The sequence below is a fragment of the Pteropus medius genome, unplaced genomic scaffold, assembly GCF_902729225.1.
Source record: "Pteropus medius unplaced genomic scaffold, Ma_sr-lr_union100, whole genome shotgun sequence".
In the NCBI taxonomy this organism is placed as follows: domain Eukaryota; kingdom Metazoa; phylum Chordata; class Mammalia; order Chiroptera; family Pteropodidae; genus Pteropus; species Pteropus medius.
Window position 1 is genome coordinate 256,095 of NW_024354360.1, and position 18,026 is coordinate 274,120.

The window sequence follows — 18,026 nt, forward strand, 5'->3', positions numbered from 1 at the left end:
GGTCCCAAGAAACAGTAACATTCCAAGAGACCCAGGAGAACACTGCATGGGTTTTTCTGGCCTCACCTCCTAAGTCAGGCATCATTGCCTCTCCCACATCCTGCTGGTTGAGAGAAGTCATTGGGACTGGCTCAGATTCAAGGGGTGGGAATTAGAGGTTACCCTGACAGGATCTTCACACAGTCACCCATAGAAGAGCTGGTGGGATGAAAAATATTGCTGTGACTGTCTTTGGAAAATATGATCTGCCTCAGTCCCCATTCCAGAATAATTTAATGAATAAATAAAATACTTAGATTTACAAAGGAAACCAATTATATTGGAATACAATTTAAAAATATAATTTGTGGCATAGTGATATATGTACTTCTTTATTAACACATTAGAAAAACAGCTTCGAGGTGATGATGAGCTTGAATATTTTGAGAAATACACCACAACTGTGACATGCATGTATCTGTGACTTGCTATTGCCAATGAAATCAGTCCCAGCAAAACCCAGCGGCCTGTGGCTTACATCGTACTTATATTTTCTTTTGTAAAATTTTCATTGTGATTATAAGTGGAGAGTAATTTAAAGAGAGTTAACATTTTAAATTTTCTGTATTTTTATACCAGAACATAATATTATCCCATGTGTTAAAATTCAAAACTTGTTTTATCCCTCATGTGTATTTCTTCATATATACTTCTATATAATTCTTACTAATATTATTTCTAATAACGTCTGGATATTATGAACAATATTTTTCTCCCAGTTTATTTTATAACTGGATATTATTTTATGTGGAATTGCTATTGATTTTATGTGAACTTGTTTGCCGTTTTTCTTGTATCTTCATGTGTGCTATCACATTATCTGTAACCAGTGGTAATTTAGCCTTCTCTTGACCAAGTTTCACATCTTCCACTTCATTCCCTGTTAACTAGATGAGCCTCAGGACAATATTACAAAAATAGCTCATGTCGAGCCCAGGAAGCCAGCCTATTAGCTCTAACAAACAGTCCCAGAAGCTGCACAACAATCCTATAACAATTGGCCCCAAATGGTTGGGAATTGATTCAAGACTGGCAGCTTCCTTAAGTTTTGTCCCTTATTCCAATTCTGGACCAACCAGAAAAAGCCAAATATGCTCCTCTAACCAAACACGAGATGCCCTCTTCTAGTCAGCCTCCCCCACTTCCAAGGGCCACAGCCTCCACCAGGGCACACCTGAGCCTTCCCCTTTGTGCACATAAAGTTTCCCACTTCTTTGAGAGTCTCCCAAACGTAGGCAATGGTGGCTGATTTCCTCACTACAGCAAACTCTGAATAGTCTTGTTTGCCCTCATTCGGGTGCTCTTTATTTACTTCCATAGTAAATAAACATTTTATCATGTTAAGGAAGTATCCTCTCTCTGGATTTAATGGTCTGGGAGCAGGTCTTACCAAGGTCAGCCCTCCCACTCTGCTGTGGGATGAATCGTGTCCCCTTTCCTACAGACACAAACTCGTACTTTAAAGTCCTAACCTCCAGTATCTCAGAATTTGACCATATTAGGCAATAAGGTGTTTACGGAGATGGTTAAGGTTAATCTTTAAGGGCAATTATAGCCATCATTCATTGAATTAAGCTAGGCATTGACTGAGATTCAAAATCAGTTATAAAAGTGTAATGTTATAAAAATGAACAGGTTCTTGTCCTCAAGTCTAATAGAGGGGAAAGAATGTTTAATATGAGATGTCAAGGTTTCCATTTCAAATAAATTTATGTTATTATTACAGGTATCACAGAATACCCTGGATGTGATCAATTCCCTTTTGGATATGTTGAATTTGAGATGTTTGCCACATCTAAGTAAAAATACCCAGGAAGCAACAGAATAACCTAAATATGCTCCAATGATAAAAGTAGCTTCTAACTGTTTCCATTAATAGAAGGCAATATAGCACTAGTGATTAAGACCTGATTATTGAGCCAGACCACCTGGGTTTGAATCTTTGCCTAACACTTACACCTGTAACGCTAGGCAAGTTAATTGTGCCTCAGCTTCCTTTTATGTAAAATAGGCAAGATAGTACTAATTCCAAATCTTTATGAGTAAATTATGTAAAGCACTTAGAAAGCTGAAGAACATATTAACTGCTATATAAATATTTACCATTGGTTGAAATAAAAAAGGTATTCTATTTCTAGATTATCACTGACACTATTGTTTTCTGAACCCTGTTCCTTGAAAAGTCAAAGTAATGCAGAACTAATATGTTACTCACAAAGGACAAGGTGCTTGGAACAATCTATTTTTAAGTAGCAGGCTTCAAAGGCAAGTTCTTGATCTTTAAACATAGCTATTTAATTTACAATACAATTATGAGTAACCAACTTTCCCTGCACTTAACTATAATGCAACAGATAACCTTTCATTTAAAAAAAATTTTTATAGTGATTTAGAAGGACTATTTTCAAACTCATATAAATATTTTATAAATAATACCTGACAGTTTCCTAACCAATTGTGTTATATAATAAACCACTTTACATCTTTCACAAAGAAAAAACCATTAAATTTGAATAGTGAAGACATCACCCAATAAATTAGAACAAAGTTTGCTTTAAATATTTCTTAGGGGGTAGAGATACCACACTTCTCTAGTCAATTACAAGAAACATTTTTACAGTCCAGCAGTCTTATTTTTTTTTAAGCCTGCTTGCCACGAATCCAGAGAGGATGAGATCCAGCAGTGCAGGCTCCTTTCTATTGGTTCTCACAAAGTTCTCTGGGTGGAGCAGGCTGGCGCTTCAGTTGAACCCAAGTGCCTTTCTCTTTGGCTTCCTTCTTTTCCTGATTATTTTCCTTCACATGCTTCAGGAAGCAATCTGGGCTCTTAGCGTGCTCAATATGCTCAATACATACGTTAATTTTCTTGGCAAGTATCTTGCCCTTAACTCATTCGTTTACAACCATGCCAACGGCATGCTGGGTACACTGCCAACCCTTCAGTTTTGCCGTGGGATCACTGGTAGAGTGTTTATTTTTTAATAATGCCCATTCCCTTGATGTCTACACCATCATCTTTCATGTAGATTTGCGTGTTCATGGCAAAAGGAGCAACTCCATGTTTCTAAAAGCCTCACAGGACACAGAGCAGTGCCTACTCTTCCTTTTGTGTTGATCATTTTAGCGAAGTACTGGAAGATGGTGGTTCCAGCAGAAAAGCTGCCCATTGTTGATTTTTTTAAAAGAAAATTTTGCTTAGGTCATTCCTTGTTTACTATTATTGCTTATAATACAATAATTCAAAGTTGGTAGCTTTGTTTGTAGGTTCTCCTTACAGAAGTTTTCTAAAGCGATTTGTCTTCTTGACACATTTCTTCCCCTGGCATAATTTATAAATGTCTGAATCTTTAACCTGTGTGTTTCTGTGTCCGTGTGTGTATGTGTGTGCTCACTCATGATGTAGTTAATTTCCAGCTTTATTATGTTGCACCCTGTGTTGAGAGGGGGTGACCATGTGTACTGGTTTTCCCAGGAGACTCCTAGGCTACACTCTGTGGCATTTCCCATGCTCCTGTAAAAGCCCTGCCTTCTGATGCTCCATGTATGCCACGAGAATACATCTGTAGCTTTTGTCTAGTTAATTTCTTTGACCTGAAAAAATAATAAAACTTCACTTGTCTCTCCATGAAGGCCAAATGTCACAGACCAACCTAGGTCCCTAGGTTAAACCCCTACGGTGGCAAAAAGAGAGTAGCTATCTCCCTAGGTACGGGTATTATAAGAAAGAGTGAGCCTCAGAACCCAGAGAACTCTTAAAGTCTAAAAAACCTCTTTCCCCCTTCCTGCCCTCCCCCCCGCCCCCAGCTGTTTGGCTCCTGGAGATTTTATTTATATAGCAAAGGATTAATTAAGGAGTCAGGCCCATTGTATTTCCAAGGAGATATTCAGAAAGGGTGGGAACAGCTGCCTCCTTTCCTTTATAAGCAGAGAAAAATCATTTTCCCTTGTCCCTCCTCTACAAAGTGTCCTGCCACTTGTGTAGGAAATATTCCCACCAGCTTGCTTCACATTGCCTCAGGGTAATGGCCTGGGCCAAGGGGTTGCAAAGGTGCTGTATGCCTTGTATGTACTGTGAGGTTTAAACGACTCAGTCTCTGATGCAGAGAACCTTGTGCATGCTGTGTTCATTTACCATGGATTCCATAACAAGGTTCCACAAACTGCATGACTTAAAACCACAGAAATATATATATTTTTCCCAGTTCTAGAGGCCAGAAGTCCAAAATCAAGGTGTTTTCAGGGCCATGTTGCCTCCAAAGGCTCTAGGGGAGAATCCTTCCTTCTTTTCCAGTTTCTGGTGCTGACCAGAAATTCATGGTGTTCCTTGGCTCGTGGCAGCTTTGCTCCATTCTCTGCCTCCATCTTCACAGGGCAGGCTGCCCACTGTGCGGGTCTGTGTCCAGAGTTCCCTCTTCTTACAAGGACACCAGCCACTGGAGGAGGGCCCACCCTGCTCCAGTATGACCTCATCTTAACTTGACACCTGCAAAGACCCTATTTCCAAATAAGGCTACATGCACAGGTTCCAGGCAGACCTGAATTTGGGGGTGGGGAGAAATATCCATCAAAGTAAATACACATTCAGGCCAAAGAATAACAAATGTAAGTATTAAAATTTCAACACTCCTATCATCTCAGCACCATTATTAATTGCTCCCTCTTTCATTTCCGAAAGGGTTCTAGTTTGGATGACAAATGAGGTCTCCAAATGACAGACATTATGTCAATAATATCCGTCTCCTACTTCTACTCTCTTGAAGTTAGTTAGATGTAGCCAAGAAACTAGTTCTGGCCAATAAAATGTGAGAAGTGACATTTCTGAAGCCTTTAACTGTCCTACTCTGCAGCCATATCACAACCAAGTAGAGTGTATCTAAGAATTCAAGGATAGTTTAACATTAGGAAATCTATTAGGGTAATAAACCAGGGACTAAAACAGGGATAAATGACCATATTAATTGATAATAAAATAAAATTCAACACATATCCAAGATTCAGATGAAAAAAAATCAATAAACTTTGATCAGAAAAAAAACTTTTTAAATTGATAAGAATGTGTCTGGCAGATACTTCTAGCAAATTATACACTTAAGTAAATATCAGAATTCCCATTAAATTCTGGAAGACAAGACAATCACTGTCATTGTTGCTCTTCCATAAGATATTTGAGGTTCTGGGCAGTGGAAGAAGAAAGAAAAATCAGAGGATCCATGTTATAAATAAAGAGAGAAAGAAATATTTGTTTATGAATGTGTGATTATTTAACTAAAAAGACAAGAGACTATTGAAAAAGTATTAAAAGTAGAAACAGATCTTAGTGTAATTATCAAATGATATATGTATAAAAATAAATATCTTTACATACATTTTTAAATGTATTGGATAAAAAAGAGGCCCATTCACAATAATGACAAAAACTATAAAATCCTAAGAGCCTAACAAGAAATGTGCAAGATCCATATGAAAGAAATAGCTTATTGAAAATACAAAAGGTCTTTGTAAATGATAAATGATCTCGAAGAGTTTAAGACTCAACATTGTAGAAATAGAACTCCAAAAATTTAGATTCATTTTTGTTGAAAATCATAATTGGAACCCTAACTCATGAGTTTGAGGAGTATTTAGTGAGAAATCTTGAGATAATGAATCGTCGTTCTTGTGGTTTTAGCTAAAGGCTGATCCTTAGCAAGTAATTGAGACAAGGAAAATTAAAAAATGATTTTATTTGGTCTCAAAAAATCAAGTGATAACAGATAAAAGAGACAAGATTCTTAATTTTAAACTTATATATAATTACATGTCTTTTTCCTCGCTGCTTCTTTAATCATATTTTTATTCAGAATTAGCTATCCAAAGTGATTTGACCTTTATAGAAAAACACAAATTTAAGTTTATGCCACAGGCTTCTTTTCTTCTGTGATGAGTGTCTTTTCTGTGGCTTCCCCTCAGCTGGTTTCTTGGGAGCTGCAGCCCCTTTTCCCACCAAAGGCCTCTCTGCTTTGTAGTGCCAACAGCCTTCTTTCCTTTCTACTTCACCACAGTCTTCTTCTTGCCTGGAGCCCCCTTCTCATCTGATTTGGCTTCTAGCACTGTTGTTGCTTTATCCACTTGGAGCCTGTGGTTCTTGGCCTGGCAAAGAATGGTGTTCCAGCACATGATCTTTCCATATAGGCTTCACTTCAACATGATTCTCAGGTTTTTCCATGGATTCTTCTTCAGGACTCTGAGATGAATCTTATTGCATGGTACTTGGAGGACTCTTTGGATTTCTGGGCTTTTCAAGATTCTGCTAAGGTCTGTATTGAGCATCTTGTGCATGGAAAGGTTGTAGTTACTCTTGAGGGAGGCAGCTTTATGCCAAGTGCTATACAGATCATTTAACTTGCGGAAAGCACTTTCAGTCCAAATGCAGAAACGGCTCACATGCCCATCAGGAGCAAGTCTCAAACTGTTGTTTGCTTACATTAAGTAAAATGATTCCAGGGATGTTTCTGAAGGCTTCGATAAAACCATTGTCTTCATTACAGATGATTCAAGGTCCCCTGCACTGAATACGATGATGGTTTCTCATTTTGCCCTTACAAGCTCTCATTCACCAAGAAGCACAGGCCTTTTTGGTATCATTCGAAGCCTTAAGTTTCTTAAGAAACAAAACAGCCTCCTTGGTCTTCTTGTAGCTTTCAACTTTATCTTCAACCACCAAAAGAAGTTCAGGAACTTCCTCAATATGATGACTTTTAGACATGACCAGTGCAGGGAAGGCCAAGGCAGCCAGGGAAGAGCACATGGCATATTAATACTGTACTGTGTTCACTTTGTAGTGCCAGTGACACCAGGTTTTGGTTGGTGCAAACATGTGGCCCCCACAACACATATTGCCAAAAGCACCCTGGCCAGAACGATGAGTCTCATCACCTCAAAATCTGGGAATTCGAGCCTCAGTTCTGCTAATACCCCACGACTCAGCACTAATCTGATGACCTGCTAATTTACTGACAGCATAGGGCTGTCTATTGTTTTTGCACCAGTTGGTGTGAACAAAGTTCACAATATCTGGTTGAACAGGATCCTTGAACACAGCAGACAAAGTGATATTTTGCCAGATGACTCCTGTTTTTGGAGTACACTGATATCACTGCATGAGCACACACCATGGCGGGAAGAGGAGATGCCTGTGCTCCTCTCTACATTTCTTCTTATATGTTTAATAGGTAAAAGTAGAATGCTCCTGTAATATTTAATTTATAACTACAAAGTTTGGTGATCCATATACTCAAGGATTATCTATAAACTGCATTTTTTGGAATGTTACAATGTTTTTTACAGAAAGTTGTATTTATTCACTGAAATTTAGAAAGAACACTTGCCATAAAATATTGAATTTGTTCACCTACATTATCATAACCTACTCACTGATTCTGATTTCTCTAGTCTTATGAATATTAACTCTGCCAATCCACAAATAATATAAACTATCTGAATAATTAGAAAAAGTACTTCTAGATATTTCTCCACGCCAATTTTTAAAAAAATACAATACAAAATCCTGTCCTTGAACAATTTCAAATCTCTGTAGCTTAATCTATAAATTTAATACACCCTCGTGAGGATATTTTATGAAACTGGACAAGATAATTCTAAACTTTATTGGGAAAAGAAAATGCAAGAAAGAAGCCAAGAAAGTTTTCAAAAAAAGAAATGGAGAAAATGTTCTTGTTAAATATAAAAACATGACTAACCACGCATACATTACATGATACATTACACACATCCTAGCAATTCAAATATTGGCACCAAGTTGGGTACATGAAACAATGGAATGAAATAGAGATTCCTGGAACAATTACAATGGAAAGTTAGATCCTTATCTCACATCCTATGAGAATAAATTCCTCTTAAAGGCATAAACATAGAAAAATACTTTAAAAGTATAAAAGCACAATTTATAAAACTGGGGTAGAAAAGACCTTCTTTTTAAAAAGATATGAAGCACAGAAATGATAGGAGTATGATAACTTTGACTACATAAAAATTCAAAACTAAAATACTACAAAAGACTATATGCAATATGTCCATAAAGGATTTATATTCAGATACATATTTACTTTAACTCCTACAAATCAACTTTTAAAAATAGATAAACAGGGCACTCTGCTACTGCCACTGATCAGATTGGACTCACTCATTCATTTGCCTCGCTCTGCTTCCTCCATAACCTGACAAACCCAATATGGCTGAGATTGAGAAATTTAATAAGTCAAAGTTGAAGAAGACAGAAACATAAGAGAAAAATCCACTGTCTTCAAAAGAAACAATTGAACAGGAGAAGCAAGCAGGAGAACTGTAATGAGGCATGCACCACCAATGTGCACTGTATGTTCCACAAGCATTGCTTTCTTATTTTACTTCTTTTAGCTGTTTAACTTTGTAAGATGCGAAAAGACTGGATCAAGTTTAAATGATGTGCTGCCCCTTTTCACATCAAAGAACTCCTGATAATGAAGGCTGCACCTGCCTCTCCCATCTGCCTGTCTGGCTGGCAAGGAAGAAAAAGCACTTGCATATTGGATGAAGAATTGGGTAGGACAACAGTGAAATCTAGAGTAAAAACCAAGTTGGGCCAAGGTGTACTGCAGGCTATAAAATGCAATTTAATCAGAGCGACACACACACACACACACACACACACACACACACACAAACACACAAACACACACACACGTATTTGTGTGTGTGTATAGTTGTTGTTCAAATGGTTTCAATTACTGGAACGCACAATTTTATAATATGCAAATAAACTTTTGAAATGTGAAAAAAAATAGATAAACAACCCAGTAGCTAATTAGACAAAGGACATGGACATTTGTATATCATACAAATGGCCTATATATATATATATAAATAGTTTCACCTTTACTAATAATCATGGAAATTATTTAAAACATCTATGGTGTAACATTTTATCTTTCTCAGGTTGACTTCCTCTGTTTGATAACACACTAGAGAAAACAATAAATTGGTGCAGCCTTGGGGGCAGCATTTTGGCAGGTATCTCTGTTTTTAATGCGTGAACTTGGAGTAGAATGCATTGTTGCTGATCAGCACTCATCCTGCTTTACTGTAAGAGGAGTTCCCATATCTGTCCACTGCCATGAGACTTCCAAGGATTTTCTTTAGGTCAGGAGCACATCCTGTATTGTAAGACTTAAAATTTCTAGTGCTGCCTTGATATCTTCAAGCCTCACTGGGCCCCAAAGATCTAACCATGAGTTTCCCTGCTCTCAATAGATGTACACTGCCCCCCAAACTGCAGGAAACTTTCCCCACCTGGCTAGGTCCGCTATTAGCCAGACCAGCTGCATCCCACTCAGCCCTCAAATAAATAGGTTTCACCTCTCTGTCAGCCCATGGATTATTTAAACAAGCCAATCACATCCTCCTGCAGGAACAAGGGGGAACCTCATCCTCTTCTTATTACAAATACACCCTCCCACAGCCCTGCTGGTTCACTCTACCCCCAATTCCTCTCCCATGTGGTCCTACATGGTGTGTGGTGTCCTCCTTTTCCAGACTGGAGGTATATGTGACTAACAAACTGCTGTCCAGGTCACCTGCCCAGTGTCGGGCGTTGTGTTTAGTCATCTCATACTAATTACTGTGGGGCGCCCTCCTTTAGCAACAGGACTAACAGGAAGTAGAACATATCCCAGCCCCACAGAAATTGGGCTAAGTCTTGTGGCATTAGGGGTATATTAGTTTGCTCAGGCTGCCATAACAAAGTATCACAGACTGGGCAGATAAAATAACAAAAATTATTCTTAGTTCTGGAGGCTGAAAGTCCTTGATCCAGGTGTCAGCAGGGTTGGTTTCTTTTGAGGCCTTTCTCCTTGTCTTGTAGATGGCCATCTGCTCCCTGTATCCTCATATGGTCTTCCCTCTGTATCTGTGTTCTAATATCCTCTTCTTAGAAGAACACCAATCATACGGGAGTAGGGTCTACCTAATTTTAACTTAATTACCTTTTTAAAGACCCTGTCTCCAAATATAATCACATTCTGATGTCCTTGGGGTTGGACTTCAACATAAGAATTTTGGAGAGATGCAATTTAACCCATAACAAGGGGCACCACAGCTTTCTTCTGGGGTTCTTATTTATGCTCTCTGCCATGAAAATCCATATTATGAACAGAGCAGCCCTATCATCTAGGACTTGGAATGAGAAAAATATAGAACTAAGCCTCACCTGGGAATAGAGGAGGCATTGGACCCTTATGCAAGGGGAGCAAGGGAAAATGTAATTGTTGACAGTGTGGACTTGTTTGTTACTGTAGCGATCCTTTATGCTACAAATACCCAGCAGTTCCTCTTATAGGTATGTGTGCTGAAGAATACTTGTAATTGGGAGGGATACAGAAGTGCATAGCAAGATTCCTAGTACAACACTCTACGTATTCCTGAAAAATTGGAAGCAATTTAAATTTCCTCAATAAAGACCAAACAATGTCAATTACACTGTGAAAGATCATGCAGCAATAAAAAAAAATGAGAATTTCTGCATTTAATATTAACACATTCTGTATTAAAAAGCTTTGCTCTTGAATAACAATACACAATATGACTCCATTTACAAATTAAGTAAATAGCACATTATGTACAACTATAAATGTTTATATGTTCACATAGTGCTACATATGTGCACAGAACATTTATTTGGAAGTTTGCTCACTAAATAATGAAAGACTTACTTTGGACAAGGGAAAGTGATGATCAAAAGGAACTTCTACCAAAATCTATTTGAAGAAATAATGACAGAAAACTTTTCTAATCTGGTGAAGGAAATAAACTAGGAAGTTCAGAGAGTCTCAAACAAGATGAACCCAAACAGACCCACACCAAGACACATCATAATTAAAAAGCCAAAGGTTAAATACAAAGAGAGAATCTTAAAAGCAGCAAGAGAAAAGGATTAGTTACCTACAAGAGAGCTCATATAAGACTGTCAGCTGATTTCTCAACAGAAACTTTACAGACCAGACAGAATTGGCACAAAATATTCAAAGTGATGAAAACCCAGGACCTACAACCAAAATTACTCTACACAGAAAAGTTATCATTTAGAATCAAAAGACATATAAAAGAGCTTCCCAGACAAGAAAAAGCTAAAGGAGTTCATTACTACCAAGTCAGTATAATAGGAAATTTTGGAGGGACTTCTTTAAGTAGAAGAAAATAATATGTTTCAAAAGTCTAAATAAAGAATGGCAATAGCTACATATCTATCAATAAGTACTTCAAATGAAGAAGAATTAAATGCTCCAATCTAAAGATAGGGTGGCTGAAAGGATAAGAAAACAGGACCCTTACATATGCTGCCTACAAGAGACTCACTTCAGATCAAAAGATACACAGACTGAAAGTAATGAGATGAAAAAAGATATTTCATGATGGACCTAGAGGGTAGTATGCTGAGTGGAATAAGTCAGATAAAAGAAGACAAATGATTGCACATATATGTGGAATCTAAAGAATAAAATAAACAAACAACAGAAACAAACTCATAGATACAAAGAACATTTTGAGGGTTACCAGATGAGAGAAGGGTTGTTGGCGGGGGGTGTCAGTGAAAAAAGAGGAAGGGATTATGAAGTACAAATTTGTAGTTACAAAATAGTCACAGAGATAGAAAGCATAACATAAGAAATATAGCCAATAATATTATAATAACTTTGTGTGGTGTTAGAGGGGTACTAGATTTATTGGGGTGATAACTTTGTGAGTTATATAGAAGTCTAATTACCATATTGTACACCTGAAGCCAATATAACATTATATGCCAACTATAACTAAAAAAAAAAAAAAAAAAAAAAAAAAATATTACTACTAAAAAAAGAGCTTCCCAGACAAGAAAAAGCTAAACGAGTTTATCACCACCAAACCAGTATTACATGAAACGTTGGAGAAACTTCTTTAAAAAGAAGAAAAAAATATGTATCAAAAATATGAAAAAAAATGGTAATAACTACATATCTATCAACAAGTACTTCAAATGAAAAATAATTAAATGTTCCAATCAAAAGATAGTGTGACTGAATGGATCAGAAAAACACCCTTACATATGCTGCCTATAAGAGACTCATTTCAGATCAAAAGACATACAGACTGAAAGTAGAGATAGAAGAAGCTATGGCATGAAAATGGAAACAAACAAACAAAAAATCTGGGATAGCAATACCCATACCAGAAAAAAATAGACGTTAAAAAGAAAGACCCAGTAATGGCACTTCTGGGTATTTATCCAAATGAACCCAAAATACTACTTTGAAGTGGAATGTGCATCCATATGTTCATTGCAGCATTATTTAAAATAGCCAGTATATGGAGGCAATCCAGGTGTCCATCAATGAATGAATGGATAAAGAAGAGGTGGCACACATATACAATGGAATATTACTCAGCCTTAAAAAATTAATTAATTAATTAAAAAAATCTTGTCATCTGCAACAACATGGATGGACCTTGAGTGTACTGTGCTGAGTGGAGTAATTCAGACCGAGAAAGTCAAATGCCATATGATTTTACTTACCTGTAAATTCTAAGGAACAGAACAAAAACACCCATAGATACAGAGCTATTTGAGGATTGCTAGATGGGAGAGGTTTTGGGGGTGGGCAAGAAATACAAATTGGTAGTTACAAAATAGTCATGGGGATATAAAGTATAGCAAAAGGAATATAGTCAACATATTGTAATATCGTCATAACTATATTGTCAGATGGGTACTAAAACTTATTGGGGTGATCACTTAGTAATTTATGTAAATGTCTAATCACTATGTTGTACACCCGAAACTAATATCATATTGTATGTCAACTGTAGTTAAAAAATAAAAATATTAGAAAAAACACCTAGAGATAAGAATTTGAAAAAAAAATTATGAAAATTATCACAAGTATCTTTAAGAATATTTTTTGAGAGACAAGGATTATTTGATGAATTTTAAGTAAATTAATTCAACAATATCAAAAAAAGTGGGGGAACTTCTACCTAACATCTGCGTAATTGAGATAAATGAGATTGAGAAGCATTTCTGGGACGTCAGTGTGAGGAGCTCCATTGACCCCCTCCCCAGCAAAAGAGCCATAACTAGTACAGACCAAAAAAAGGAGTTCTATGGAAAGTAACCTCACAGGGTGATCTGATCGTAAATTCCTAACTGGGCAGGTCATGGTGGGTAGTCATGCCCCAGGTTTGTAATTTCTTTAATGGGAGGTTTTAAGCCAGCCCTGTCCATTGTTCTTGTGCATCTAGGTTAACACACCTTTGAAATACCTGAAGTAATACCCCCTCGAAGGGGGTATTGACCCTCAAGAGAGCACATAATCTTGTTAACTATCCTGTAATCCATTTCCTGTCTTGTTTTCTGCAATCTTCCTTACATCCCCTTAATTTCAAGTGCATAATAGAAGCTGCAAAATTGTTATTCTATGCAGCATCTGAGATCTTATTGTTGAGTGAGGGGATTGACAAACAAAATGGGTGCAGTCAGCCTCCCTCTCAGTAAGCCATGTCGTTTCCAGATGGCCTTAGATATAGTGTCCCAGGTGACCTTAAATACAGCATTCTATGAACCTTAGATACAGCGTCCTATACAACCTGTAGAATGCATGCGCACTGTGATTGATTGTGATTGAGTGTAGTACCTGGCCTTAAGCCAACAATTGTGCACCTTGTCACAAGAACAGCCCTGCTTGTGCAGACTGGGGAGTTGGAGCTGTGCCTGTGCCTTGCTGTGTCCTGCTATGCCTGAATAAAGATATGTTGCATCTGCTCACGGCTCCTCGCATATTCTTCCAGCGGCCAGAACCATATACTCCAAATTTTGATATCCTGAACCTGCAGAACACTTGCTAATCAGCATAGGTCATCGGTTTGGCTCAAATAAACTTATAAAAACTCTCTACAGGTTTAGATATTTCTTACATCTACATTAGAGAAAACTATGTAGTAAGGAGAACAAAACCTCAATCAAAATTGTCCTAAGTGCATACAGCAAATGGAGAAATATTTAGTCCAGAAAATGTACTAAATCTTGGTAAGGAAAGTAAAAGTCTGTGTCTTTTGAGCCATGGCACACTCCCACCTCTCCTGCTCGGTATGACTAGTACAACCAATTGGGTAGATGCAGCCAAGTGGATGGGATTCTCTCCCTCACCTTCTGCCTAGACAGGGGCCACAGTATCTTCCTGGGAGAGAAAGACCACCAGCATTTACATACCCCAGATCTATGTTGCAGAAATCTATTTCAGGTAAGCACAGCCAAGAAGTCTGTGCCTCCCTCTCTGAGCTTAGTCCCTACTCTGGGGCAGAAGCTCCACTCCAGAGATGCAGGCTGGGAATTCCAGGCCCCAATTACCTTCACCCAGTATTCATAAAGGACAGGGTTTCTACGCAGGAGAAAGCCAAGAAGATCAGGAGCTACTGCTTCTGTCCTGTATCAGGTCACATGACAGGGTGTCAATCTCGGAGAAACAGGGTACTGCTCCGGCCACAGGTTCCAGAAGAGTGGCACAGAGGGTCTTACTGGAGCAGAGGCATACCATATGAATGAAAGACTCTAAGGCTGTCCCTAAGGGGACAGATTTTATTTAGGAAAGTAATAAATTTAAACATAAAGGCACTGTAAAAAAAAGAGAGAGATCTTGGTGATAAACAAGAGGAGACTGGGACCTCTATGATAGCAATGAGTGAAATGACAAAGCTAGAAGTTGAACAAAGCGAACCAAAGAGAGAGCTAGAACCATCCTGGGTCTGAACACGCTCTAAAGCTTATAAGGAGGCTTAATTTTAATTGGATCAGCCTGTGGAGCAATTATGCCCCAGGGTGCTGTTGAAAACAATATAGCAATCAGCTAATTAGTGGAGGCAAACAGCTGGTATCTATTGATACCAATAGAAGTAGACCAGTCAGAAGCTCAAAAAATTAGATCACAGAGGGAGAAAAAGAGAGCCTAGCTAAAACCATCGACACCTGTGAACATGCCTGAAGCTGCACCTCTGAGGAGCAATATCACAAGATATATGTTGCAGGGGAGTACACTACCCTGAACTTGTCTAACCAAGTCAGTAAACAAATAAACAAGCAGACAACAACAAGCTTGGAGGCAGGGGCAGAAATCAGTATCTAGAGTTGCTGGAATATGTCATCTAAAATGTCAGTTTTCAACAAAAAATTATGGAACATACAGAGAAACAGAAAAATAGGACCTATGCATTGGCAAAACAGAAAACAACAGAAATTGCCTTTGAAATGGCCTGATTTTGGTCTTAGCAGACAAAGACCTCAAAGCAGCTATTATAATACTTTTATAGGCTAAATTGTGCCCCCTCTCCCCCAAAAAAGTTCATGTTGAAGTTTCAATGCCTAGTACCTCAGAATATGACCATATTTGTAGATGGAACCTTTACAAAGATGATTAAAGTAAAATGAGGTCATTAGAGTGGTCCAGTTTCAAATGACTGGTGTCCTTATAAGAAGAGGAAATTAGGACACAGACAATTAGGACACAAAGGGAAGACCATGTAAGGACACAGGGAAAAGATGGACATCTATAAGCTAAGGAGAGAGGCCTGGAACAGATCCTTCTTTCAGAAAAACCAGCATTGCTGATAACCTTGATCTCAGACTTCCAGGAGGCAGAACTGTAACAAAATTAATTTCTGTTGTTTATGCCACCTTGTTTGTGGTACTTTATTACAGCAACCCTAATGAACTAATACAAATATATTTTAAAAACTAAAGAAAATTATGCTTAAAGAATTAAAGGAAGGTATGTTGACAATTATCTTATCAAACAGACAATATCGATAAAAAATAGAAATTATAAAAGAGAACCAAGTGAAAATTCTGGAATTGAAAAGTATAATTAACCAAACCAAGCAATCTAGTCCTAGATTTATAACCAAGACAATTGAAAACAGGTACTCAAATGAATACATATATACATATGTTTGTTGTAGCACTATTCATGATATCCAAAAGGTGGAAACAACCCAAATATTCATCAGTTAATGAACATGGATAAACAACTTGTGGTATATACATAAAATGGAATATTATTCAGCCATAAAGAGGAATGAGAACTAATATGTGCTACAATGTAGATGAACCTTAAAACCATTAGGCTAAATGAAAGAACTCAAGCACAAAAGTTCACATATTATATGACTTGTTTCAAATGAAATATATAGAAAAGATAAATTTATAGAGAAAGAACACAGATCAGTGGTTGCACCAAGGGTCTGGTGGTGGGACATGGGGAACCAGGTAGAGGAGGCGATTGCACAACATTATGAATGTACTAAATGCCACTGAATCATTTACTTAAAATGGTTAATTTTGCATTATGTAAATTTCAACTCAATTTAAATATGAATACTTTATATATTACATATATTTATGTTATATATACCCAAATGAAAAACTCATTAAAGGCTTCAATAGTAAATTTGAGCTGGCAGAAGAAATAACCAGTTAACTTGAAGATACACCTATATAGATTGTACAATCTAAAAACAAAGAAAGAAGAATGGAGAAAAATAAACAAAGCCTCAGAGAAATGTGAGACATTTAGCACACCAATATATATGGAATACCAGAAGGAAAGGGGAGGTAGGCAAGCAGAAAAAATATTTGAAGGTAATATTTGAAAATTCCCCAAATTTGATTTAAAAACTTAAATCATGTTTAAGTTCATGAAGTTCAACAAACTGCATGTAGGACAAGTTCATGAAGTTCAACAAAGTGCATGTAGGACAAATGTAAAGAGATACAGACATAAGCCAAACACAAAGAGAAAATACAGAAAGCAGCAAGAGAAAAACATTTTGTGCTTACAAGAAAACCCCAATAAGATTAAAAATTTCTCGCTAGAAACAATGGAAGCCAGAGGGCAGTGGGGTGACATATGCAAAGTACTGAAGAAAATTACTGTCAACCAATAATCTTATATTCTGCAAAAATGTCTTTCAAAATGAAGCCAAAATATAGTCCCAGATAAACAAAAACTGAGAGTATTTATTGCTATCAAATATGACTCATAAGAAATTCTGAGGGAAGTTCTTCAGGCTGAAAGCAAATGCCCCAGAAATTAATTCAAATCCACACACACTAAAAAAATCATCGATAAAGGTGATCGCAAATTATAAAAGACAGTATAAATACAGATTTTTTTAAAAGTGATTTAAAAAGCAACTGTATAAAACAATATGTATATAATTGTATTGCTGGCCTTCTAATGAAAGAATAGAAATGTAATATAACTGACAACAAGAGCACACGGGAGGTGGTGAAGCAAAGTTGTATTGGAGAAAGAAAATGTCACAAGTTGGTAACTTGAATCCACAGGAATAAATGAAGAGAATAAGATATTGCTACAAAGGCTAATATAGCAAACTATGAATATGTACTTAACTCCTTTTTCATCTCTCTGCATCTGTCAGCTCCTAGCTGATAGAGAAGGGACGGTTTCGGTGGTGAGACGCCCACTTGGAAGAATGCACAAGGGGCCTACATGAGAACAAAACTGCAGGCACCAACTTTATTGCTGGGAGCATTCTTCTATTGCAGGGAGCACACTTCTATTGAAGGGAATACGCTTCTGCTTCTGCTCTTCTTCTGCTCCCCAGGGGACTGCATGGGCACTACATGAATCAGAATACAATAGTGGCATTCAGTTGCACATGCGTGATACAGTAAGCTGAATTATGTTTACATATGTTAGGCGCAGGCGCCCTACTACACTAATGTAACATTCTAAATCTGGGGTCCTATTCCTAGCTGTGAGCCTGGATCACAGCCAGACCTGAGACGAGCCAGACCTGGGGCCCACGGCATCATTAAAGACAACATTTTATAAAGGAATAATTATAATAATGTCCTGTTGGATTTGTACACACATAAATATAATGTGTAAATAATAATGGCACAA

At 37.4% G+C, this 18,026-nt stretch overlaps 1 pseudogene; it reads right to left on the reverse strand.

Moving 5' to 3' along the window:
* Positions 1 to 5,930: 5,930 nt before the first annotated feature.
* On the reverse strand, positions 5,931 to 7,217 carry LOC120594127 (60S ribosomal protein L4-like; annotated as a pseudogene).
* Between the last annotated feature and the right edge of the window lie 10,809 nt (positions 7,218 to 18,026).